This window comes from Puma concolor, chromosome B1, assembly GCF_028749965.1.
Source record: "Puma concolor isolate L17-30 chromosome B1, mPumCon1.1.hap2, whole genome shotgun sequence".
NCBI lineage: Eukaryota > Metazoa > Chordata > Mammalia > Carnivora > Felidae > Puma > Puma concolor.
This window is the reverse complement of record NC_141670.1, coordinates 74706947-74732596: the sequence shown is the minus strand read 5'-3', so window position 1 is coordinate 74732596 and position 25650 is coordinate 74706947. Positions and strand designations below refer to the sequence as shown.

Below are 25650 nucleotides of genomic sequence, written 5' to 3'. Positions count from 1 at the left end.
AAGACAGAACACAGGCGATAGAAGTTCATTGAATACACTACAAGGGAGCAGTGGGCAGGACTGTCCGGGGGGTGGGGGGCTATAGTTAAAGTGGGGAGTGAGGAGGTAGGGGAACGCATGGAATTTTCCTTTTTTGGTCCCTGTGCCCGGTTGTAAGTCGCCTGTTGGTCGGCTAGGGTCTGTGGCTATTTTGAGGTGGGTGGCTTCATGAGCTTGTTTGCCTCCAGCCTGGTGGTCACTGGGGGCCCTTCTACCTTAATCAGGCTTCTATTGCTCAAGTCTGTTGCCTAAAAGTGGCCTCTACACCTTCTTTTTTCAGTTGAGGAGTTTGGATCCAGCATTTAAAATAGTGCCCTGAGGGGCGCCTGGGTGGCTCAGTCGGTTAAGCGTCTGACTTCAGCTCAGGTCATGATCTCACAGTCGGTGAGTTGAAGCTCTGCGTTGGGCTCTGCTGACCGCTCAGAGCCTGGAGCCTGCTTCCGATTCTGTGTCTCCCTCTCTCTCTGCCCCTCCCCTGCTTATGCTCTGTCTCTCTCTGTCTCAAAAATAAATAAAACATTAAAAAATTTTTTAAAATAGTGCCCTGAAATTCTAGAGCAGATGTGGACTGTGTACGTGCCGAGAGATATGGGGCCAGGTAGGTGAAGTGACGTGCAGTCCACCCCGGGAAGCTAGTGCTTTGTGTGTGTGACTTTGGAGGGGAAAGGCAGTAGTGGGGAGTCCGCATGGGGGAGTAGCACTGCCCGCAGATCGGTGATGCACAGACTTTAGCCACTTTGAACTGTGTTTTCTTGGACCTGTTTCTCTTCATTTGTAGAAAGCGGATGATGCTTCCTCTTCTAGGTGATTGTGAGGCTGGAGTTAACATGAATTGGGTAAATGTGTGATCAGATTCAGCTCGTGGTGGTAGCTGTGTTGAGGATAACAGTGCTAATATTGTTGGGAGGGCAGAGGATGGCTTTTTCTCCAGGGAAAATTCTGAGCCGTCATCTTTCAGGTATGACTCTCTCAATAGACATGTCCATTCTTGATGTTCCAGTTAGGAATTAGAGAGTTTCCATTATAATTGCTAGATCCATTGTGTATTATTCAAAAAAGAGTGTGTGTATTGTTAAATGTAGATGGACCCTGGGTAGAATAAATTTCTGAGGACTGTTCTTTTTTTTTAAATTTTTTTTCTTAATGTTTTTATTTATTTTTGAGACAGAGAGAGACAGAGCATGAGCAGGGAAGGGGCAGAGAGAGAGGGAGACACAGAATCGGAAGCAGGCTCCAGGCTCTGAGCCATCAGCACAGAGCCCGATGCGGGGCTTGAACTCACAGACTGTGAGATCATGACCTGAGCCGAAGTCGGACGCTCAACCGACTGAGCCACCCAGGCTCCCCGTGAGGACTGTTCTTTTTAAAAGTTATTTTTTTTTTTTTTTTTTTTTTTTTTTAAATTTTTTTTCAACGTTTATTTATTTTTGGGACAGACAGAGACAGAGCATGAACAGGGGAGGGGCAGAGACAGAGGGAGACACAGAATCGGAAACAGGCTCCAGGCTCTGAGCCATCAGCCCAGAGCCCGACGCGGGGCTCGAACTCACGGACCACGAGATCGTGACCTGGCTGAAGTCGGACGCTTAACCGACTGCGCCACCCAGGCGCCCCTAAAAGTTATTTGTTTTAATCGTGATAAAAAAAAAATATATATATATATATATATGCATATGTGTATATATATATATATATATATATATATATATATATAAATCGCCATTTTAACCATTTTTAAGTGCACAGTTCAGTGACATTAACATTCATCACATCATTGAGAACAACCATCACTGCCTTCCATCCACTGTGCTGTTTACACATTGCAAAACTGCATCTCTGCTTTTTAAGCAGTAATTTCTCATTCCCCCTCTCCCACCCCCTGACAGCCACTTTCTGTTTTCTGTCATTATAGATACTACTCTGAGCACCTCACGGAAGTGGAGTTATATAGTTACTTGTCCTTTGGGGACTGGCTTATCTCACATAGCATAACGTCCTCAGTGTTTATCCATGTGGTAGCATGTGTTCTCTGTTGTTTTTATTGTTGTCTTTTCTTTTTCTTTTTTAATGCTTATTTATTTGGGGAGAGAGAGTGTGTGGGGGAGGAGGAGGGAGAGACAGGGAGAGGGAGTGTGGAGAGGGAATGAGTGAAGGAGGGAGAGGGAGTGTGGAGAGGGAATGAGTGAAGGAGGGAGAGAGTCCCAAGCAGGCTTCTCGCTGCCAGCGCAGAGCCCAACGCAGGGCTCAATCCCATGAATTTCGAGATCATGACCTGAGGTGAAACCAAGAGTCAGCGCTTAACCGACTGAACCACCCAGGTGCCCCGTCCTCATTCTTATTACACAAATACATGTTTAGTTTACAGTCTTTCAACAATATAGAGAAGAAGAAAAGCATTCCATAATACTCCTACCTGACATAACTCCTGCTACGTTTCGCTGTGTGCTTCTGCTAAGGCTGCCTCTTAAAGCAGAATGATTTAGAGTAAAATCCCACATATACTGGGGCCTCTGGTCTCTTTGGATGTGAGGGGAGCTGTCGAATGTAGGTTTTGGAGACAATGAGAAGTGAAGTGAGAGTCTCTGTGGAGCTGTGGAGACAGAGCTGGGGGAGAACGTGGAACGGTAGAGTGGGAAGCCGCAACCACCTTTTATGAAATGGGACATTCTCATCTTTGAAGCCTGAGCTTGTGGGTTTTGAGTTCCTGTTTGTGCCCTTTAATTTCAACTTTCTAAGTTCATAAGTTTGTAGTAAATAGGTGTCCTGGCTTTCATTATGGGCAGATATTAAGGAGACCTCGGAAGGGCAGTCTTTTCCCTTCCAGGATGGGCCCATTGGGAGGAGTGCTGTGAGCTAAGTAGGCACCAGGGGAAGGAAGAGACCCAGGATGGAAGGAAAGGTAAATGCAGTGCTGAGAGCCTGTGCTCTTTGGGTCTCCTGAGACTCAGCCCCCGGGGTAGCTTCCAGGAAGCCCCAGCCCCTGTTCCTTCTGCCAGATCATCCGGTGCTCTGCCTGCCTAATTCTCTAGTCTTTGTTTGTCTCTACCTGGTGAGGTGGAGTTCTTTAAGAGCACGGTCTCCTGTTGCTTAGCCAAGTGCCCTAGCCCTAGATGGTCTTTAATAAATGTTCCCTGAAATGAATGGAGACTCTGCCCAGAAGGTCGTCGCTCCTGTCTCACTCTGGGCCGTGCTGTCTTGATTCTCACCTCAATTCCTCTGTCCCCCAGGATCCCGTGTTCTTGCCACAGCCCATCTTCAGCACCAGCTTTGCTTGGAGCCCTGCCTTTGGTGATTTAGACAAGGCAGAGGAAATCCCCGTGGCCTCTGCCTCAGGCCTGCGGAGCTCCTGGGTTTCCCCTTAGCCCACTCTGATACTTGGTGGTTAGACTTTGCAGGACTTAAGGATTGAGTAGGTTTTTGTGGCTTCGTCTGCTCACTTAACCATGGTATAATATTTCCATGGTACAGTGTTTTCTTTGGTTTGAAAAAGTACTTAAAGACCATGTGACTATAGGATTACCTGTATTTTTGCCTTTAGCATTTGTTGTGCCTTTAGCATTTTATGTCAAAATAAGACCAGAAATAGTTTCCTGTGAATGTAATTCCCAGATGTTATGTCAGGCATTGGCAAACCATGTTAATTAAAACTACCAGAATTGTGTTGCTTTGTAAGTAGAAGTATTTGTGAACCTTAGGTATTTTCTACATTTGTCTCTATTGCTGTCTGTTCGGTGAAATTCATTCTATAAGATGTGAGGTTATTAGATGGTTTGCCTAAAGTTAGGGAGGCGGGGGACAGATGTCTCAGGAATGAAATGGAGAGGGGAGAAAAGCATCATAAATAAAAAATTAAAATTTGGAAGGAAAACAGCACTGCATTATGTAGGGAGAAGCCAAATCTGATGCACATATATAGGTAACATGTGGGGTGAAGAGAAGGGGGAAGTGTTTGAGGAAGAGGAATTGAGTCTTTAGAAATGCAGAGGCAGACGTTTGCAGAGTTGGTTGGCTGTTGTGCAGGGTGTGCTGAGGAGAGCTGTCAAAAAGAGGTTGTATGCTTCTAACTCACCTCAGGTTTTGTTGTGGAGTTTTCATGTGATCATTGTTTAACCTGTTATTATTGATAGGACTGTGGGAAATGTCTACAGTTAGCTGGTGTTAAAGACAGTTAAAACTTATGTCAAATCAAGGCCACACCCAGAAATGAAGCTATCGCCCTCATAGATTATAGGGAATGTTTTGTTTTTTACCCCATGTTCAGGATGACACCCAATCAGGTTCCGATCAGAAGAGATCCTAGGGGTGTTTTGGGTGGCTCAGTCACTTGAGTATCTAACTTTGGCTCAGGTCATGATCCTGAGGTTCATGGGTTTGAGGGCCACATCAGGCTCTCTGCTGTCAGCATGGAGTCTGCTTCGGATCCTTTGTCGCCCCCTCTCTCTGTCCTTTCTCTGCCTGAGTGCACTCTCTCTCTCAGAAATAAACAAAACATTTAGAAGAGGTCTTAGACATTCAGTAAAGGGAGTTCATTCTAGTTGAATATCAACCCTGGCCTTCCTTCATGACTGAGTTTTCCCATTACATTTCTCATTACAAAATTCATATTTGTGGTAGCAAGCTTAGGTAATTCAGAAAAACCCAAAAAGGGACAGAAATCCTCACCCTATCTGCTTGCTAAGACTTTTACCAGCACCTCTCACTTTAGGTGTGTGGGGCTGCCCTGTCTTTCGCAGATTTCACTTCTGTTTGGCTTTTCCATCTCTCTTGCAGAAAGTCTAATGGGAAGTTTGGTCACTGGCTGTGCCAGAGTGCCCTTCTCACAGCTTTGTACCCCAAGGATTCCCTTCCAGTTCACGTGGTCTGGGGAAAGGCTCTGATACCTGCCTTGGGTCACGTGCAAGTCCTGGTGGCCAGGGAGGCTGGGTCTCCAACCAGAAGGAGCGCATGGCCAAAAGCCATGGCTCTTCTGGATTGGCAGTCCAAGTATTCTCCCATAGTACTTTGTAAATTTTGAAAAGACCAAAAAGAAAAATGGTTGCTCATCACAAGCACATAGATGTGTAATCTTTAAGGGCTGGCATTGTTTGCAGGTAGAATGTGTTATATGGGAGTTCTGCTTTATGTTTGTCTTATTTTAGAGGTAGTTTATATGATAACAGTGTATGCTTTTTTTTTTTTCTTTCTGTTTTAAGGGACCTTTGTAAAGAAAGTAAGCTTGTGTAGTAGTACATGCACTGGTTAATAGGGGGCCTGGGTTTGTTTCTCAGTTGGCTTCTAACAACATTTCTGACCTTGGGCAAGTGGTCATTGGGTTTTCATTTACTGGCCTAGAGAAGGAGAGATTTAGACCCTGTGGTCTATAAGGTCACATCTAACATCAAATTCCAATGCTATGGCTTGATTTTATCACTTTGTGTTATTTAGAGGGTTTGGAGCTGTGTCATAGATTTTTTGCAACATTGTCATTGCTATGATTTATTTGGTGTCTTTGGCCAGGATGTAACCCTTCGATTTTAATGTAGTTCCCATGGGAAGATATGATTGGCTTTATGTTATGGTTTCTAGGAATGTGTTGTGAAATTAAAGCAGGGACTGTCTCTGTGTTAGAAACTTCACTGGATGGCTCTTCTTTCTAAGATGATGCTACTTGGATAGTGACACATACTTGATGATGCTAAGTGTGCTAAAACAGCACACTGTCCAAGTATTTGACAGATGTCCTTTTCCTGTCCATGTGTTTTTTTTTTTTTTTTCCTGCATTAGTGGGCCACATTGCATGTATTTCTTTTTATTTTCATCGTTTTGGTACCATATTTTTATAATTTGAGAGGCTTTGATTTTTGGTCCTGAGTATTTTAGAGTGTTAGCCATACCATTAACGTGTGCAGCTGCTTTTCTCCATGGTCTGTTCTGAATTTCCTTGGCCTGCTGGGAGACATCGCCTGCTTGCCTGTGACACACATTCACTCACTGAGTTTATCACATCTCTGTGAAATGGAGAGCAGTGTGGATATGTGTAGAGTTTTAGAACTGCGAGTGAAATATTGTAGCCTCAGCTTACTTCCCAGAGTTTGGCAGTAGATAATATAAAATAGGTTACAGCTTGCCTCTTCAAAGACTGTGTTATTTAGTTGTGAAAATGGAAATTTATTGATAGGGAGAATCCAGTATATGAAAACAGAACCGAGAGTGAGGCTGTATTTGAGCTCCTAGCAATTGGCATTGGTAGATTTGTGTGGGTTGAAAACATAAGTTTTAAATTTAGTGTATCCTTTTCCAGTGACTGGAGAAAAACTATGTAGCATGTTTTAAAATACTGAAAAAAAAAAAGAACTTGTTTTATTGTTTTATTTTTTATTTTTAATTAAAATTTTTTTGTACTGTTTATTTATTTCTGAGAGACAGAACATGAGCAGGAGAGGGGCAGAGAGAGAGGGAGACACAGAATCCGAAGCAGGCTCCAGGCCCTGAGCTGTCAGCACAAAGCCTGATGTGGGACTCGAACTCACAAACTGTGAGATCATAACCTGAGCCGAAGTCGGACACTTAGCCGACCGAGCCACCCAGGAGCCCTAAAAAGGACTAGTTTTAAAATAAGAGTATCCATCTAGTCTGGTTGCAGTAATGCAGATAAACCATTCACTTATGGAAATTTAGGGGGAAACCTCTAGGTTTGAAAACAACAAGACCGTTAAAAACAAGGTGAGAACAAGTGTCAGCTTAAAAGCAGGTAGAGGAGGAGAAGACTTCTTTTAGAACTTAAGGAGGAAATAACTGTCATTTCCGTTTTCTCTTCTGTTCTTCTTACGGTCTTTAAAATACTGGTCTTGTTTCTTGTAGGTTTGCTTCCTGGACTTGTCTCATAAAATGTTCATATTAACGTTGCTGTATCTCAAGCAAAGCAGTTAACAATGTATGCTTCAGACTTAGAGTTTCCAAGACTAAGGGAAATAGCATAGTGGAAGAGGGATTTGGTTGGGGTTGGAGGCACTGGCCCCTCCGTCAGAGCGTGGCTTAGAGTGTGGCCTAGAGAGAGGGTAGACTTTGAAGCTCAAGAGAAAGGTCAGCTATAGTCTCTTATCTGATGCTATATGTGTGCTAGACCACAGCAGGCTTTGGATTTTTGCTCTCTTTCTGTAGGGCGGTTTTGCATTTGGTCTGGTCTGGGAGGATTGTGTCCTCTGGAAGTAGGATTCTGTGCAGTGAGGAAGAGCCTTCCATTGCTTTTACCCCACTGTCCAGAGGGCTCCAGAGACCATTCATCAGTCATCTGTTTAATCTTTGGTGATTTGCAGGATAGTTTGTAATTAATTTTATCTTGGTGCTTATGAGAGATGACAGTCTAGCGCCTGTGAATGTTGTTGACTTTTCATCTAGAGAAGGTGGAAATGTTCTGTTCTATATAAAGTTGGTTATATTTGCAGTAGTAAAAGAAATGATTAATTACCTTGAATTTTCTATTTAAGGAAATTGCATAGACAGCATGCTTCTCAAATGTGGGGGATGGGATGGAATCCTTTTACAAAAGAAATAGAAGTAAAGTTTCCACCTAAAACAGATTAGCAAGCTTTTGTGGGTGTGCCCCTTCCACCTTCAGCGTGACTTGAAGAGAAACTTACTCTATGTATATGTTTCCACTTCTTGAAAGTGAGTATGTACAGTAAGAAATGTATGTGGACTCCTTATTTAGAAAAAGATGCTGCTTCTTTGAAAGACAGTAGCCCAAAAGATGTGAAGCGCCAATTAAAAGAGAAAACTGAATCCCTCAGGAGGAAAAAAATCTCAATGTAAGCACAAATATGATACCAAGTTAAATCTAGGAGGAAAAGTAGTTTACTCACAGGAGAAAATAAATTAAGAAATTAAAGGTAACTGTATATCTTCTATCATACTGTAGTGTGCTCTCAGGCTTGACTCCTGTGTTAGGAGTGATTTTGTTTGCTTTAAAGATCTCCCTTCACTCCTCACCCTGGCCAGGTAACTGTGGGAGATTTTCTGCACTTGACATATGCACATGTTTTGAAGTCACACAGTGTATTGTATTAAGTAAGATCTGATTGCAAAAATGGACTCTGTGGGCTGTTACACAAGATGTTACCATATGTTCATTTCAGGAGACCTCACACATGCTTTAAGAAAAGAACGAACATTATTTTTTCAAATCTGAGAAGTTTATAGTTAATATTGGTATCAAATATTTTAGTTGTAGCATCTAAAATTCTTTCTGTCCCCACTATTCTTTTCTTAGGTCTCTGCTGCTCCTCTGAGAATACCAACTCCTTGTGGTCAAGGGCTTTTATCCATTCATAGCACCTCATGCTGTGTTGGACATATGGCTTAGAAAATACTGTGTGGGGTCCCTGAGTGGCTCAGTTGGTTAAGCATCGGACTCTTGATTTCAGCTCTGGTCTTGATCTTGTGGTCCTTGAGTTCTAGCTCAGTGTTGTGCTGTCAGTGCAGAACCTGCTTGGGATTCTCTGTCACCCTCTCTCTCTGCCCTTCCCCTGCTTGCACACTCGTGCTCTCTCTTTCTCTCCCAGAAATAAATAAACATTCAAAAAAAAGGAAAAAAGAAAATACCATGTAAAAAAATGCTGGTCGAATCTGGGCAGATCTCAATAATGTGATTATTAGAAATTCCTGGTGAGGGTGGTGTTAGTATGTTTTTTGTTAATCCTATCTATTTAGTTCAAGTGGCATTGATTTGGTGAATGACAGGATTTGGTGGGGGGCAAAGATCCAGTTTATTGGATGATAAAAATCAGGACCCTGTAAAAGATACTGTCTTATGAGTGGGGCCAAAGAAGAAGAAATTCAAAAGGTATTGGGATACAGTATTGGGATCTGAATTAGCAGTTGTCCCCACAGGAAGGGGACATGGAGAGAAGAAAGACCAGAGTGCTGTAGATAAAGGAGACATGAGAGTGTTAAGGACTGCTTGAATAAGTGACTGTTGGGAGAGTTGAGGTCCTCTGTTCAGGGTAAGGCAGGCATGCTGGACTTCACTCTGGTGACCGCTATTCAGTGCAGTAGCATCAGAAGCGTATCAACTCAGGAAAGTTCGACCTCTGGAATATCGCAAAACGTGAGTGATTCGTCCCTTGATTTGACTTAGTGGATATGTGGCATTGGACCAACAGTGGTGGCAGAGGTAGCTCTCAGGTCCTGCCATCACAGTTGACAGGATGTTCCTGACTCAGTAGTTCCAGGATTGCTTCCCAAAGTGTCCCACCTTCCCAGTGTGACAAAGGTACCAGTACTCTAGGTGGGCCGGTTCCCTGTTGTCCTGGGAGTCCTTTCTGGAGGTCTAGAACAGAGACTGCCTCCTTGAACCTTTCAGCAATCCCAGAAGCATCTAATTCTCTATAGTAAAATCCCTTTCAGCTTAAAATAGCTAGTTTCCTGCAGCCTGATTCTCCCTGAAACCAGAGAATTTTATAGGAGAATGAATGAGCTGCATTGGAAACAGAAGTATCCCTGGAAGAATCCCAGAATGAGCAGCAGAAAGATGAATAAATGGAACTGTGATTCCCAAATGCACATGCTACTTCTTTCCTAATGGGTGCAAGGAGAGTGCAGCTGCGTGGGGAGCTGTTCTCACAATGCAGATTTCCAGGCACTATCCCCAGAGATTCTGAATCAGCAGGAAGTGGTGGAGCCCTAAAATCCATATTTTACAAAAACTCCTGTTACCTCTGAGGGTGGGTAAATTGGATACCAGTGGATTCATTTCTTTCTTGACTGTAGGAGATGTGCTCATGATGATCCTTTTTAAAAGAGGGGAAATGTTTAGGAGTTACACGTTTTTAAAGAACCCACCGCAGGGGATTCTTTAAATTTCTCAAGGGATTTCTCAAGGGGATTCTTGAATTTAATGGGACTAATTCTGTAACTACTGCCAGAATGCGTAGTATTTCTAGACTGGAGTGTACAGGATTCCCTTCGTTATTACTAGAGGAAAGGAATGCATTTCTGAAGTGTTACTGAATATTGGGTTATAAATTGAATTGTTTCTAATGAGAGTTAAAAATTTAGCTGAATACTTTATGTACAGTATTTTATTGTATAATTATGGCATTTTACAGTATAATTCCCCCATTTCATTGTATGAAATACTGTTGGTGTATTTTCTTATCTCTTTTATAGTTAAAGGAAAACCACAATGGAAGCTATTTAAAATACGGAAATGCCTCCTCAGAAGAGAGGTCAAGGGATTATTTGGAGAACTGGCAAATTCAGAATAATTTAGTAGTATTGGAGTTTATTGAGCTCTGGAGGCCAGGTGGTTTAAGGATCAGGGCTCACATGTCCGTGAAGATTAATATGGGGATGGGGATAGCAGGGGGAGAGAACATGCCTTGGTGTAAATACTTGTTCTGCTCTTACTTGATTTCTTCACCCCCCCCCCCCCCCCCCGCAACCCTTTCCTGCCTCTCCCCTCCCCCGCAGAAAAAAGAAAAAACACACCCGTCCTGATTTCTGCCCTTTCTCATTCATCTTTCTTGCTGGCTTTTTGAAGGTACATGCTAACAGATGAAGAAGGAAGTCACCATTGTTCTGTGGTCTAATAGTGCCTACTTGATTGAAATTGATTAGCCCTAGATGATTGGAGTCCTTGTAGCAACAGGGGTTATATGTCAAATGGGCCTCCACTGACAGGCAAGGCTGTTTTTCCTCTGCAGCTGCCAGGCTGCTTGAAATTAGGCAGAATGATTTTGCACTTGGATAATGGGCAGGAATTAACTGCAGCTCCCCAAGTGCTGCATGATGATGGGAAATGTGGATGGCGCTAATCAGATGCATCTGCATATGGCATTTTCATTATGTATAAGAGGCATCTGTGTGCACAGAAAGGAAATGAGCTTGTAGGGCTTGTATGGTTACATGTTTGAGAAGATGCGTCGGCAGAAATGGCCTCCTCTTTCCTTTGCTATACTGAATCTTGACAGAATGATTGAATTAGGAGGCTGGCACTGTGTGGTTGCTGTTAGTTCTTTTTTTAAAAACATAGCTTTTTAAAGATAAAATTCATGTACCGTACCATTCACCCATTTAAAGGACACAATTCACCGTTTTTTAGTTTGTCTGCAAGGTTGTGCAGCCATCACCACAATCTAATTTTAGAACATTTCTGTCCCTCTTAACAGAAGCTATTGGTTCTTTTTTTTTTTTAAAGAAAATGTAGTTTGCACTTTTTAAGAGACACTTTTCTGCCTTTGTTTGGAGGGGATGCAGATTATCTTAGGCCTTCTGTAGAATCATCCTATTTCTCAGAAAGCATGTGTTTTCATAAACAGTCATAAAATATATTTTAATGTTCCAAAGGTTACTTGCTTTTCTGACTTTTGGACCCAGTCTCATGAATTATATTTGAGTTACTGAGTTCATCTCACTACTAGTTGGGGCCTTTTCAGCCTCAAGTGACAGACTCCAATCATTTGGTTAAGCATTAAAAGGAATTTGTTAACTCTTTTTTTTTAATTTTTATTAAAAATTTTTTTTTTAATATTTATTTTTGAGAGGGGAATGGCGAGGGGCAGAGAGAGAGGGAGACACAGAATCTAAGGCAGGCTCCAGGCTGTGAGCACAGAGCCCCACTCAGGGTTCAAACTCACGAACCGCAAGATTATGACCTAAGCTGAAGTCAGATGCTTAATTGACTGAGCCACCCAGGTTCCCCAGGAATTTGTTAACTCTTATAATCTGGAAGAAGGAGTGTTGTTGGCTTCAAGGAGTAAGTCAATTTGGGGATTCTCCCTTCATCTCTCAGATCTTTTATCCCCATGGTTGGCCACATTTGCCCCCATTATAGCTGGAGGACTATGTGAGGCTGGGGTACACATCGGCTCCCCACTGGTACTAAACCAGGGTTGTAGCTGAGGTGGCAGAAGGGAGGCCGAGAGTCTGGTGCCAGGGTTCACCTCAGTTTGCCATGCTTTTTGTGTAGCTGGTGTTTATATATACTGTAGGTTTTGATTTCTTCATTCTGGGATTACCAACCTACTCATTCAAGCAGTGGAACCAAAGCAGCCATCCCAGGAATGTTGTAATAACTAGTGATGCTAATTCAGATGGTTTATCAGAGATGTGAAACAGGCCCTCACCCCAGATGCTTCCTTCTGAAAGATTCTCCCCAGCCAAGGGTTAACAAAGTGCGTCTCTAGCTTGATCTCTTCCATGATGTTCAGTGCCTGATCCAATGCCGTATTTTTCTCAATAGTTCAATATCCTCCTTGTTTTTTTAACTTCTTAGTTATCTTGACGTTTTCTGAACAATTACAGCATCTGTAATTTAGTAATTCATTCTAATCTGTATACCTTTGACATGATTTTTTTTTTTTTAAGGTGAATAAAAAATACAACTTACCTGACACTGGTTTTTAAGACTGTTCTATACTTTCTTTCTTTCAGAATTAGATTTGGTAAAGGTTTAAATTGAAATTTAGGGAACTTTTTTTTTTTTTTTATGATCCTGTGGTTCTGCTATGTTATGGTAGGCTGACTTTATACTGGATAATTAAAAAGATAATCTGGGGGCGCCTGGGTGGCGCAGTCGGTTAAGCGTCCGACTTCAGCCAGGTCACGATCTCGCGGTCCGGGAGTTCGAGCCCCATGTCGGGCTCTGGGCTGATGGCTCAGAGCCTGGAGCCTGTTTCCGATTCTGTGTCTCCCTCTCTCTCTGCCCCTCCCCCGTTCATGCTCTGTCTCTCTCTGTCCCAAAAATAAAAATAAAACGTTGAAAAAAAAAAAATTAAAAAAAAAAAAAAAAGATAATCTGAGGCCTGAATTGTGATTTTATGAATCCATGGCATCAGTTGAAAAGTTTTTCTTTAACTTAACAAATCCTATTCAGCAACTGTGCTGTAAATGCTTGGGACACATTGGCATGCAAGACAAACCAAAATTCCTGTCCTGGAAAACGTGCCGTCAGATGGGGTATGGGAATGACACGGCTAAACCTAAATACAATAAACAACTAGAACGAATGGATGTTTGGGGCACCTGGTGGCTCAGTTGGTTAAGCGTCCGACTCTTGATTTCAGCTCAGGTCATGATCTCATGCTTCGTGGGTTTGAGCCCCATGTGGGGCTCTGTGCTATCAGCACAGGGCCTGCTTGGGATTCTCCCTTTCTCCTTCTCTCTCTGCCCCTCCCCTGCTTGCACGCGCGCTCACTCTCAAAATAAGTAAGTAAACATTAGAAAAAGCTAATGGATGTTTGAAGACAATACATGGTATGGAGGAAATTAAAAACTGGGGACAGGGAAAAAAAAACATGAGGATGGTGGGTGGGGTGGGGGCTGTCATTAGGATGTGGAGGTTTATTAGAAGGGAGAGATTTTACTCAGATCTGGGGGAAGGGAGTTTGCCCTGAGGCTGTCTGAAAGAACAGCCAGTACAGAGGCCTTTAAGGTGGGAATGAATGCCAAGTGTTCACCAAGCAGACTGAGAGTCCCAGGAGGGGAGGGAACTGAAGGCAGTGAGGTCACCCCGAGGAGCGTGGTGCAGAGTTCTTGCGAGACCTTTGAAAAGGTTTTGAGCAGAGCACAGTGACGGGATCTGGATTAGATTTAGAAAGGCAGGTGTCCAGCCTGGGCTGCAGGGAGAGCAGCTGAGGCCATTAGAGTCAGTAACCAAGACATGTGGGAGATGAGAGTCCTGGGACTATCAGGGAGGTGGTAAAGGTGGTGGGATTCTGGATTCACTTTGAAAGCAGAGCTCACAAGATTTCCAGCAGATTGATTTGGGGTGTAAGGTGGAGAACAGTCCAGGATGATTCCAAGATTATTGGCTTGAACACCTGAGCTAGATGGCTATGGATAGAGTTGGGATAAGGTCAAGGGTTTTGCTTTAGACTTTTTTTTTTTCTTAATGTCTCGTAGACATCCAGTTGACCTGTGGGTGGGCAGCCAGAGGGCTGTGCGGGAGGCGTTAAGTTTGAAGTGATGCTGGAGCCTGAGATTGTACCAGATCAGCAAGTGAGGGTGTATGGCAGGGAGAGCGAAGCCTGGAGCCTGCGGGTCTGTGTCTTAAAGACATGGTGGAGGAAGAAGAGCCCACGGAGACTGAAAAGTTGCCAGTGAGTTAGGCATTGAAACTTTTGTTAGCTTTTTAAATAGCTTATAAATGTGGAAATGTGTTCTTTGAATTGATAAAAAGAAATGATCACAAGTAATATTTAAAAAGAATGTGACTTCCTATTGCTCTTGAGTTTTCTGAAAGCACATAACTGAAAATTTTTAATATTCTCATAGACATTGAGCCTATTAGCAATTTTGGAAAATCAGGAGAAAGAGAAATGTTACCGACATCCCACCCATCCTAACATTGCTGTTAATATTTTGGTAATTGCCTTTTCGTGTTCCTCTGTGTATTTTTTACTTGTACTAATGCAGCACATGACTGTTTTGTTTCCTTTTATTTACTTGTTGGCGGCATTTTTTTTCATGGCGCTATGATCTTCGAAGCACACTTTTTTTTAAATCTTTTTTTAAGTGTTTATTGCTGAGAGAGAGAGAGCGTGTGGGAGCCAGCGCGCAAGTTGGGGAGGGGCAGAGAGAGAGGGAGACACAGAATCCGAAGCAGACTCCAGGCTCCCAGCTGTCCACACAGAGCTTGAACTCATGAGCCACGAGATCACGACCTGAGCCGAAGTCGGACGCCTAGCAGACTGGGCCACCCAGGTGCCCTGAAACACAATTTTTACCCGGGGGGGGGGGGGGGGCTCCACTTCTTCCTGGAGTTGGCGTTCCTCCACAAAGGGATTGGGTGGTTGCCACCAGCTGGTCTTTACTTCCCTCTCCCTTCTCCGCTGGGCCCTGGAATCTGCGCTGGATTCATCCTGTGCTTTGTCTAGGGATGGAGAACGCTAGAAGGAGAGATGGAGATGTTTGAGAAGAGCTGGGCCACGACCAAGGCTGAGACAGGCTGCCAGGCTGGGGCAGGTCTGACCGGTGGGAGGGTAGCAAGCCTGCAGAGCCAGACAAAGGGAGGGAAGGTCTGTGAAGAGGGGCCTCTCTCCTGGGCTGGGGTGACCTAGGCCGGGCCCTCTTTCTTCTGTGACATCTTCAGCAATAACACTTCAGTGCCTCAGGGGTTTGAAAGCAAAATTACAATTTAAAAGGAAAACCCTTCATGCGCTATTTGCATATGAGTGGCGCCTGTATAATTAAGAACAATTAAATTCCCTGGGCTGAATTGAAAGGGAGGCTCCAGCTACTTTCGCTGCTGTTCCAGTGGAGTGCAGCCTGGAGCTGTCAGCTCCCTTGAATTAAGTTGGAGGCATTCTGCCCGCCTGCCTGCCTCCCCCCAATAAATTAAATTTTAAAATGGACACTTCTTAGCCTGGTCCTGATTTGTTTCTCTGGAGTCTATAGACATCAGAAGATCAGTCTTGACTATTTTGCTTCTCTGCTGACCTTAGAACTGACACTCCTCTACTCCCTGGGCAAACACTAGGCTGGGTACTTTGCAAGCTCTTTGCATACAGATTTCATTTACTCCTCACAGAGGACCTGTGGTGTTACCTTAATTTTACAGTAGTAGAGACTGAGATTCTGGTCACAAGAACAGTATGTAGTCTCTTGACTCATCTTTCTCTTGTGGGTTGGTTTCTGATTGGGATCCGGTAACCCGTAGGCCCTGGGAATGAAGCAAACTCCTTTCACTGCTAAAACCTTCTTTGGACTCTTCTGCCAAGACGAAGTAGGAAACAGGATACCGTCTTCCCCGTTCTTCCTTTTCTGGTTTTGCTGGAGCTCTGCATTGTGTCACCCTGTTGAAGGACCTTGAGTAGAGCAGGAAGGTGCTTGCTTTCCTTTGTAGGGTTCCTGTCATCCCCCCCAGGGGAAGGAGGCAGTGCAGGTCAGTAAGTGTGTTTCGAGCAGGCTTTGAAAACCTGAATAATTTTAATTCCTTGCCTTCACCGCAATGTAAGTGGTGTTGTGCTCCTATTGGCAAGGCCCCTTCTTGGACTTATTCCTAGGAGGTCAGGAACCCCTGCGTGTCCCTTCCAGCACCTCTTATTTTTCTGGTGTGGTCACATTGGCATGGAATACCTTCCTACCCTGGGTTCGCTGACGTGTCTCACGGAGGTCCTCGCAGGTCCCTGCGTGGAATTGTCCCTTTGTGTGTGGTTAGGAGGCAGAACCATAGGTTCTAAACTAGAAGGTAGTTTCTGTGTGCTCGGTCCTAAAAGCGGTTCATCTACAAGCATTTCTCAGTTTACACCAGCTTGTGAACAAAGCCACCAAAGGCTACTACCACAGGCAGTGGCTTTTCTCAGTGAGAGGCAGCCAGGAGCCATCCTTTCTTAGAATTTTCTTTGTTTTGCCGGCACGGTTGGGTTACATTTATTGCTTAATCATGTAGCCTCCTGATTTTGGGGGAGGCTCTGGTTCTGGACCAAAAGGAAGGCTGATGCCCCTGGAACCCGTGTCCCCCAGGGCCAGCAGAGGCTGGAAGGATGGGGAGGTTACATGGCATTCGTTCTGTTGAGCAGTGGCCCCAGCAGCTTGTGGTGTTAGAAAAGGGTGAGAAGTTGAGGTGCCTGAGTGGCTCAGTTGGTTAAGTGTCCGACTTCGGCTCGGGTTACAATCTCGTGGTTCGTGAGTTCGAGCCCTGCGTCTGGCCCTGTGCTGACAACTCAGAGCCTGGAGCCTGCTTTGGATTCTCTGTCTCCCTCTCTCTCTGCCCCTCCCACTCATGCTCTCTCTCTCTCAAAAATAAATAAACATTAAAAAATGTAAAAAAAGGGGGCACCTGGGTGGCGCAGTCGGTTAAGCGTCCGACTTCAGCCAGGTCACGATCTTGCGGTCCGGGAGTTCGAGCCCCGCGTCAGGCTCTGGGCTGATGGCTCAGAGCCTGGAGCCTGTTTCCGATTCTGTGTCTCCCTCTCTCTCTGCCCCTCCCCCGTTCGTGCTCTGTCTCTCTCTGTCCCAAAAGTGAATAAATGTTGAAAAAAATTAAAAAAAAAAAATTAAAAAAAAAAAAAAAAGAAAAGGGTGAGAAGCGTTTCAGTTAGAATTAAGTTTTCAGGTAACAGTTACAATGGTTTAAAATGGTTTACAATGGTTACAATATCACTGGTTTAAAACAAGATCACGTGTTCCCTTTCCTGTGAGAGTCTGGACATACGCAGCCCCTGCCTCCAGAAAGTCTTTAGGGAGCCCTGCTCCCCGCAGATCACCACATTGCCTTCCCTGAGGTACTGGGTCTGGTATTCAGGATGCAAGTTGGACTTTTGTGTTCATGGCAGCAGATGGGAGGAAGGAGGGCCAGAGGGTTCCTGGAAGCTGCAGCATGGTGCTTACCTCCTGTTTGCCACTTGGTCCCATAGCCACCCCCAGCTGCAAGGGAGCCCTGGAAATGTGCCTGGCAAAAAATTCTATGAAAGAGGGAGAGAAGGGATGTTAAGAGCAGGAGAACAATCCCTGTCACACAGGGATTTCCCTGGGAAAGAAACCATGAAACCTTTACCATTATTTCTCAAGGGAAGATGGTTTTTGACATAACACATTTTAAAGTTACCACCCCCAAGCTCCCTATCCTTAGGGGGGAAAAAAAAATAACCCGGCCCCTCTGATTTATATTAAGGAGTAATTGTCTTTCTGGGAACATTCTAGTCTAGTTTCTCTGTTGTCAGTATGACTTGGGTTTCACATGAGAAAAATCAGCTTTTAAGCCATTGTGAGTGTGGGATTATATCTTACAAGAAGTGAGCTTGGCAGTAGGAAGTTATGCTCTGTGGGCAAGTGTGTGGTGTATGCTAGTGTGTTTAGTGGACAGCTGGACAGTCCACTTAAAAGAGCTGCTTCTACATGAAAGAAATATTCAGAGGGAGCGTTTTTCTTTTTTTTCCCTTTCCTTTTCTTTATTTTCCTCTTTCTTTCTTTCTTTCTTTCTTTCTTTCTTTCTTTCTTTCTTTCTTTTTCTTTCTTTCTTTTCTTTCTTTCTTCTTTCTTTTTTCTTTCTTTCTTTTCTTTCTTTTTTCTTTCTTTCTTTCTTTCTTTCTTTCTTTCTTTCTTTCTTTCTTTCTTTCTTTCTTCTTTCTTCCTTTCTTCTTTCTTTCTTTCTTTCTTTCTCTTTTCTTTCTTTCTTCTTTCTTCCTCTTTTCTTTCTTTCTCTTTTCTTTCTTCTTTCTTTCTTCTTTCTTTCTTCCTTTCTTCTTTCTTTCTTTCTTCTTTCTTCTTTCTTCCTCTTTTCTTTCTTTCTTCTTTCTTTCTTTCTTTCTTTCTTTCTTTCTTTCTTTCTTTCTTTCTTTCTAAGAAGACTTGACCTTGTTGAACAATGACACGTGGCCCAGGTATTCTGAGAAACAGGAATGCCTGGACACACAAGTTACTATTGTGCAAAACTGACAATTGCCGTGCCCTTCCCAGTAGCTGACGCTGCAGGCCCTTCACTCGCTCTGGCCAAGAAAGCTGCGAGGCTGACTGTTCAAGGAACAGTGTAGACATTTTTCATTAGATTTTTCCAACAGTATTGCTAAGTCTTTGTAATTGCCTGAAGATTATTTTGATATATTGTTGACATCGAAATTAAAAAAAAAAACACAAAAAACTCAGGGGCGCCTGGGTGGCTCAGTCAGTTGAGTGTCTGACTTCGGCTCAGGTCATGATCTCATGGTTCATGAGTTTGAGCCCCGCTTTGGACTCTGAGCTCACAGCCTGGAGCCTGCTTGGGATTCTGTGTCTCCCTCTCTCTCTCTGTCCCTGCCCTGCTCTGTCTCTCTCTCTGTGTCTCAAAAATAAATAAACGTTAAAAAATAAATAAATAAATAACAAAATCAGTTCATAGTGTTTGAATTAAAATGTTGTCCTTGGATTTTAAGTTACATAGGGTTATTCTTTCATTTAGAGTTTCAACCAAGAAACTCCCAAGAAGTTACCTTATATATGTTGGTTTTTACTTTACGTGCCTTTCTGTAGTCTGTGTGTCGTCATTTGCGTTTCTCCCCTTGTCTGGAATCCCTCCTCCACTTTTACCTGAAGGTGGCATATCCAGCCTTACAAGCCCTACTCCATGCCACCTCATCCAGAACACTTTTCCTAACCTGCTTCACACTGTTTTTTCCCTCTTACGGACTCTGCTTCACCTTGTACTATACGCAGCACTGTAGGCACATGAAACTTAGGCAGCCTCTTATTCATCTTTGGAGGCCTGGGTCACACTGCCTTGGCTGTTGTAATATCTTAATGCAGGGAGACGGAAGAAGTTAATGGTCAGAGATACAGCATTGCTGCTTTTATAATGTGAATAAGTGTAGCTGTCCAGTTGCTTAAAAGGTTATAGATGAACTTTAAATAAAGCTAGTTCATGTCCAGAGAACTAATATCTAAAGTTATATGGACACTTTGAGAGCTCAGAGTTGGTTTTCTAAAAATAGCCACAGTATTGAATGAACTTGCATTGTCTCCCTGTGATTGAGAAGGAAAAGTCCTTCATCCCTAGTCTGCCTGGCAGTTCCCTTTAGTGTTCGTGTGAATTTCTGCCTTTGCTTCCACTTCTGATGTGTAGCATCTGGCCAACTCTATTACTACTTGGAGATATCTACTACTGAATTACTTTTTCGTCCTAACTTGTCCTAGAGCTGAAAGGTAGTACAAAATACATTTTGTATTCTGCAGACTGAAAAATCACATTTAATTATCTTAACATGTAGTAGAATCTAGGAAAATATGTTACATCTTTATTTTTTTAAGTGTTTATTATTTATTTTGAGAGAGAGGAGGGGCAGGGAGAGAGAGAGAGAGAGAGAATGAATGAGAATCCTGAGTAGGCTCCTCACTGTCAGCACAGAGCCCAATGCAGGGCTCAAACCCACGAACTTTGAGACTGTGACCTGAGCGGAGATCAAGAATTGGAAGCTTAACCGATTGAGCCACCAGGCACCCCAATATGTTGAATCTTTAAAACATAGATGAGAAGTCATACATTGCATAAAGGCATAAGTTGGAACAGGAGTTAGGAAACGTGAACTTAATTACCAGCCTTTTTCTTTTTATTTATGTATTTATTTCTCCTTTTCTTTTACAAGTTTTTGCAAATTCAACCACTTAACTAAAGGAGTTCTTGATGGCATATGGACTGTGGTATGATTAAATATGTAAATATAATAATATATTTTAAAATTCTTTGAAATGCAAAGGTAATGCTCTTTTTGGGTTCCCAGACCCAATGCCAGTGTGTATGGGGGTTCCCACGTACAACACCAAGCAACTCTAGGACACCAGTAAGGTGTCCAAAAATTCAGCTCACTTCTAACACTACCTACTCAGAGATTGCACAGGTTAAAGGGTCAGCCCTAGAAGACCACCCTCCCCACTGGATCCCCATGTCAGACACCAGTCTGTGCTCTGACAGCTACAGGTGGGTATTTCCAGTGACCTTCTCCTTAGGTTTGATTAATTTGCTAGGACAGTTATCAGAACTCAAGGAAACACTTATGTTCACCAGTTTATTGAATGATATGGTATAGGATAAGAATCCAGAGCCAGATGAAGAGATACATAAGGCAGAGTCTGGGGAAAGGGCACTGAACTTCCATGCCTACTCCAGACGCGCCACTATTTCTGCATGTCTACATATTTACCAATCTGGAAGCCCTAGGAACCCAATCCTTTGGGTTCTTGTGGAGGCTTCATTACACAGTAAGGGTAGACTAAGTCATTGGCCATTGGCTGAATCAACCTCCAGCCCCGCCTTTCTCCCCTCCCTGAGGAGTTTTGGGGGGGGGGGTGGCCGAAAATTCCAAGTCTCTAATCACAAGGTTGGTTCCCCTGCAACCAGCACACCCAATGTGGTTGGGTTCCACAGTCCATTAACATGACAAAAGACACCTTTGTCCCTCTTAACACTTGGGAAATGCCAAGGGTTTTGGGACCTGTCAGCCAGGAACTGTGGTCAAAGACCAAATATATATGAGGAGTAAATACTGACAAATCAGAATATCGCAAATGCCTTTTGAATATAAGGTCCTGTTAGTGTCACTATAAGGAGGGGACAGATTTGAGTGGTGTCAATGTGCCAGGTCCCAGCAGAGTCCTTAGCATCCATTGCATGTGGAGTTAAGAAAAGTACAGGAGTCAGAATCTCAACAAGTCTCCTGGTTGGGCAGGTAGGCTGCCACTCACCAAGAGGAGAGTACAGTAGACCCTGTATCCTCTGAGTATAAATTCTAAGAGCCCCAGTGGACGCCTGAAACTGTGGGTAGCAATGAAGCTCTGTCTATACAGTTGACCCTCAAACAACATGAGGCTAGGGGCACTTACTCCGTGTGCAGAAAGTCCACATATAACTTTTGACTCCCCAGAAATTGAACTACAAAGAGCCTATTGTTGACCGGAAGCCTTACTGATAACGTAAACCATCTGTTAACACATGTTGTATGTTGTATGTGTTATATACTGTATTCTTACCGTAAAGTAAGCTAGGGGAAAAAATGTTAAGAAAATAATAAGCAAGAGAAAGTTCATTTACAGTACTGTACCGTATTTATTGAAAAAAAGTCTGTGTATAAGTGGGCCTGCACAGTTCAAACCTGCGTTGTTCAAAGGTCAACTGTGCTGTTCCCCCCCCCCCATCATACATACCTCTGACAAAGTTTAATTTATAAACTAGGCACAAAGGCAGATTAACGACAACAATAATAAAATAGAACAATTATAACTGTATACTGTAATAAAAGTTGTATGAATGTGATCTCTCTCAGAATACCTTTCTGTACTGCTCTCACCCTTCTTGTGATGATGTGAGATGATAAAATACCTACCCTAATGAGATGAAGTGAAGTGACGTAGCATGAGGCTAGTAGCGACCTTCTGACTGTGTATCAGAAGAAGGATTATCTACTTCTGGACCGTGGTCGATGGTGGGTAACTGAGACTACAGAAAGCGAAGCTGTGGATAAGGGACTACTGTGCAGTGCTGTGATCCAATGGGGAGTCTGAGCAAGACGTTGAACTCCACCATGGATTCCACTTGGATGTGCCTGTGCGCCATCTGTGGGATGGTGTCTGGTACATTTGGAAACCCGAGTCAGGAGCTCAGCAGAGGGGTCCAGGCCACAGATACACAGTCTTGAGAAATGAATCAGTCAGACCACAGAAACCAGCTCTGGCTGATTTAAGCAGGAAAAAAAAAAAAAAAGGAATTTATTGAAAAGATGTTGGGCAGCTCTCAGAATCTCTAGGAAGACTTAAGAATCAGGCTGAGAAAAACAAAGAATGGAAGAGGGGACATAGCAGATAGAACCACAGCTAGAACTGTGCCATGGAAGCAGATGCTGAGGACACTGTTGTCCCTGACACTTAACCGTGCTGCCTGGCTGCCGTGGTTACCCCCAGAACGATTCTCCATTTTCTTTCTTTCCCTTCCTTGTGGCATCATCTCCTGATGCCCTGCCCGCTTCAGGCAGGTGAAACTGGCCAACTCTGGGTCATATGCCAGCATTCTAGCTACAGGCAGGTCTAGAAGTATTAGTAATTGGCCCTTTCGGAATCCAGGAGAGGTGACAGTGGGAAGTCTGTGGTTGAAGTAAGGAAACATGGATGCTGGAGAAAGAAGTGACAGATGTCCCTAGAGGAAGTGTCACCCTGTTGGTGATAGCTAAAACTAGGGGGTAGGTGTGCCTGGCCAAAGTGAGACTTTAGGGAGGGCTGAGGAGACAGTAATGTGGGGGAGAAGGGCCTGACAGGGAGGTGAGAAGCAACAGCACGGAGGGCGGAGGAAAACTGGGCAAGATTTCCTAGAAACCAAGGAGGGGCACTTCAGGATAGTAGCCAGTGGGGAGATTGGGTAGCCTCAGCACTTGCCTTCCCAGCTTGTTCTCACTGATGACCTCAGCAAGAGCATTTGCGGTAGAGTGAGGGAGCAGGACCCCAGAGACGTGGACTCGGGAGGCGGCGTAGCCAGGGGCTCATTCCCGTTCAGCCACCAGCAGTGGAGTGGGCTTTGGCTGGTTGTGGAAACCCTCAAAGTGTCTGTTTCTTTGGGTGTGGACGTGGGATACTAATAGTAGCCACACAGGGTTCCTTGGATTACACAGGATAGCAAAGTGCTGGGCACAGCATCTGGTACACACATCTGGTAAGTGTTCAGTAAGTGTACTTGCTGTCGTTGCTACTTTGACCCACAGCTGAAGGGAAGGAGGGGACTTGAATCAGGTCAGAGTGACAGGAGTATGAGTTATCTCCTATATATAAGTGGAGGAGAAAGAGCAGGAGGGGATGCTGAGAATCCTGGAGAGGGCAGGATGGGTGAGGGCCTGCAACCAGCCCAGGTTCCATCCAGAAAGCGGCTTTCGCATTAATCTTTGAGAGAAGGAACACCTCATCCCTGGGTGGTATGAGCTGGGAGAATGTCTTTGCAACTCGAGGGATGGATTGGTGTGTAGGACTTTTGTCCTGGCCTTGGGAAGGCCTGGCCATCAACATGTAGGGCTGGTTTAAAGCGCCAAATATCCCCTTATCAGTGAGGGTGCCTTTGACCACTGCTAGGATTGCTCCAAGGACTTTTCTCTTCGGCCAAATGATACCCCCCACCCCCCCACCCCCCCACTCGTTGGGGATTCATTAGGGAAAAATACTGGTTTCTGCCTCCATCCTTAAGTGATTATCTGTCAGTAGTTACTTTACCAGGAAGAATGACAGTTCTAACTTCAGTAGATGTGCTTATGTCTATCATATCTGCCACGGTAAACTCTTAGAAATATTTTTTAAGTTAAAAGGAAGAGCCAAAAGCAACTTGTGGTACTAAGATTATGATGTAGAATTTCATAACCCATGTAGTTATAGAACTTACTTCATAAATCACATGGTTCGGGCCATTTCACCAAAGGCCTGCGGCTGGGTTCCCTTGGATCACTGGAGTGGTTAGAGCAGTGCCCATGCTAACCGTGCAGGCCTTGCTCTGGAGTGGCCGGTCTAACTGTGGGCAGGCTTCGGGAAGGGCTGCCTTAGGCTGGGGCTTGTATCTGCGTAGGACTCGATCCCAGTTTTGCCGTATGACGGAAAGTACTAAATCCCACCGCCCCCGCCCCCCCCCCCCCCAGGTGCCTGGGAATAGCAGCTGAGTCCTGAAAATACCTGTTTGTGTGTGTGTGTGTGTTTGTGTGTGTGTGTGTGTGTGCGTGTGTGTGTTTTCTCAGAGTCCAAGGGGATTAATAGTGCACAAATCTCTACCTTTTTGGACTCTGTGGGTCTTTTACAGCAGTCCCAGCACTGAGCTCTGGTGCGCACTCACATTCTCCTGACTCTGAGGAGAACAGCCCAGTAAGTAGCTCATTAGCGTAACATGTCTTTCCTTGAATACTTCAGAGTCTAGGCTATGGTATTATTTTGCTATGGTCTCCTTTGTTACCTTCCTTGAGGCAGAAGAGGGTCTGTGGACTGTGTGGGAAGCCAGTCCTCTTGTCCTTGTACTCATCCAGTGGCTAAAGCCTGGTCATGGCCATGCTCTGGAGGTATTAGAAGAGTTTGCATGTAAAAGACAGCCAGCTGGAGATGTTGGGGCTTTGAGAGGCAAATGGAAATCAGTGCATTTAGGAATGTGGAAAACCAGACAGTTCCATCTTCTCTGTAGGTGGCCACCATTGTTTCTCAAATCCTTGCTGGAAGGTGAAGTTATTTTTTACCTGTTCAGAAAGGACTATACCAGCCTCTTCAGGCCCTGTTCTGGAACTTTGCAGTGTCCTCCAGAGATTGGTTAAGCCTTTAGGCTCCTTTAGGGGTAAGACCCAGCGCAGAGCCACGGTGCATGAGTCTTGTTTTCATGGCGTGTTGTGGTGAGCGTCTGGCTCGTGCACCATCCCAATGTCCTTGTCCTCCAGTAAGACTGTATTGCTGGCTTCCCTCCTGTCTGCTCCCTTCTGTCCTCACTGTTCAGGCTCACCTCCCTTGCCATATGCTTCACCAGTCAGAGACTCCGCCCCAACTTCCTAGTGTGTCTTCCTTGCCTGAATGGTGTTTTCCAGATGCGGCCTGTGCTTTCCTTAGCCTTTGTGTTTTCCCTGCTGCTGTTCATTTTGTGAGTGGCCTCCCTTCAGTTTCCATTTGTGGTGACTGTTCCTTGAGGCCCCTGCCGCCTCCCACCCCCCACCCTAAGCCTTTCCTGACTTTTTCAGAGCTTTCTGTCCCTCACTTTGAACTTTCTTGATCTATGAGTTTTGTTTGTTGGCATCTGAGCCTTGTCTGGCTTCCTGGATTGTAACCTTGAGGGGAGGGTCTTCCTGGAGCTGGTCACCTGCCCCGGCGCAGCTAGTCCTTACTGAATTGCCATGAGCCGTTGAGGCCTGGTCCACAGTCCTTGGGTCCTGTTGCTCCTTCCAGGGAGCTGGAGCATTGTGTTTGGAACGATATATTTGGTTAGATAACATTTCTGAATGGCTTAAACAGTTGGTTATAGTTAATTCATTCCCTCCTGAAGTCACTGGACTGAAATTTTTTAATGGGTGTGTCTGATATCAGCAAATAGATATAATTTTCCTAGGAAGAAGGAGTCGGGGCATCTGAATGCCCTTCTAAGGATCCCGGAGCCATGCAGTCTGGTCCAGCTCCTTCAGTTTGTTGAAGAGAAAACAGAAGCCTGGTGTCACATGGGAGCTCATATCATAT

General features: G+C 44.3%; 1 protein-coding gene across 2 annotated transcripts in view; it reads left to right on the top strand.

The window, feature by feature from the left end:
* The window catches only part of TMEM131L (transmembrane 131 like), a 171350-nt gene that overhangs the window by 51163 nt on the left and 94537 nt on the right, over positions 1-25650 (top strand). The gene's annotated exons all lie outside the window — the stretch shown is intronic.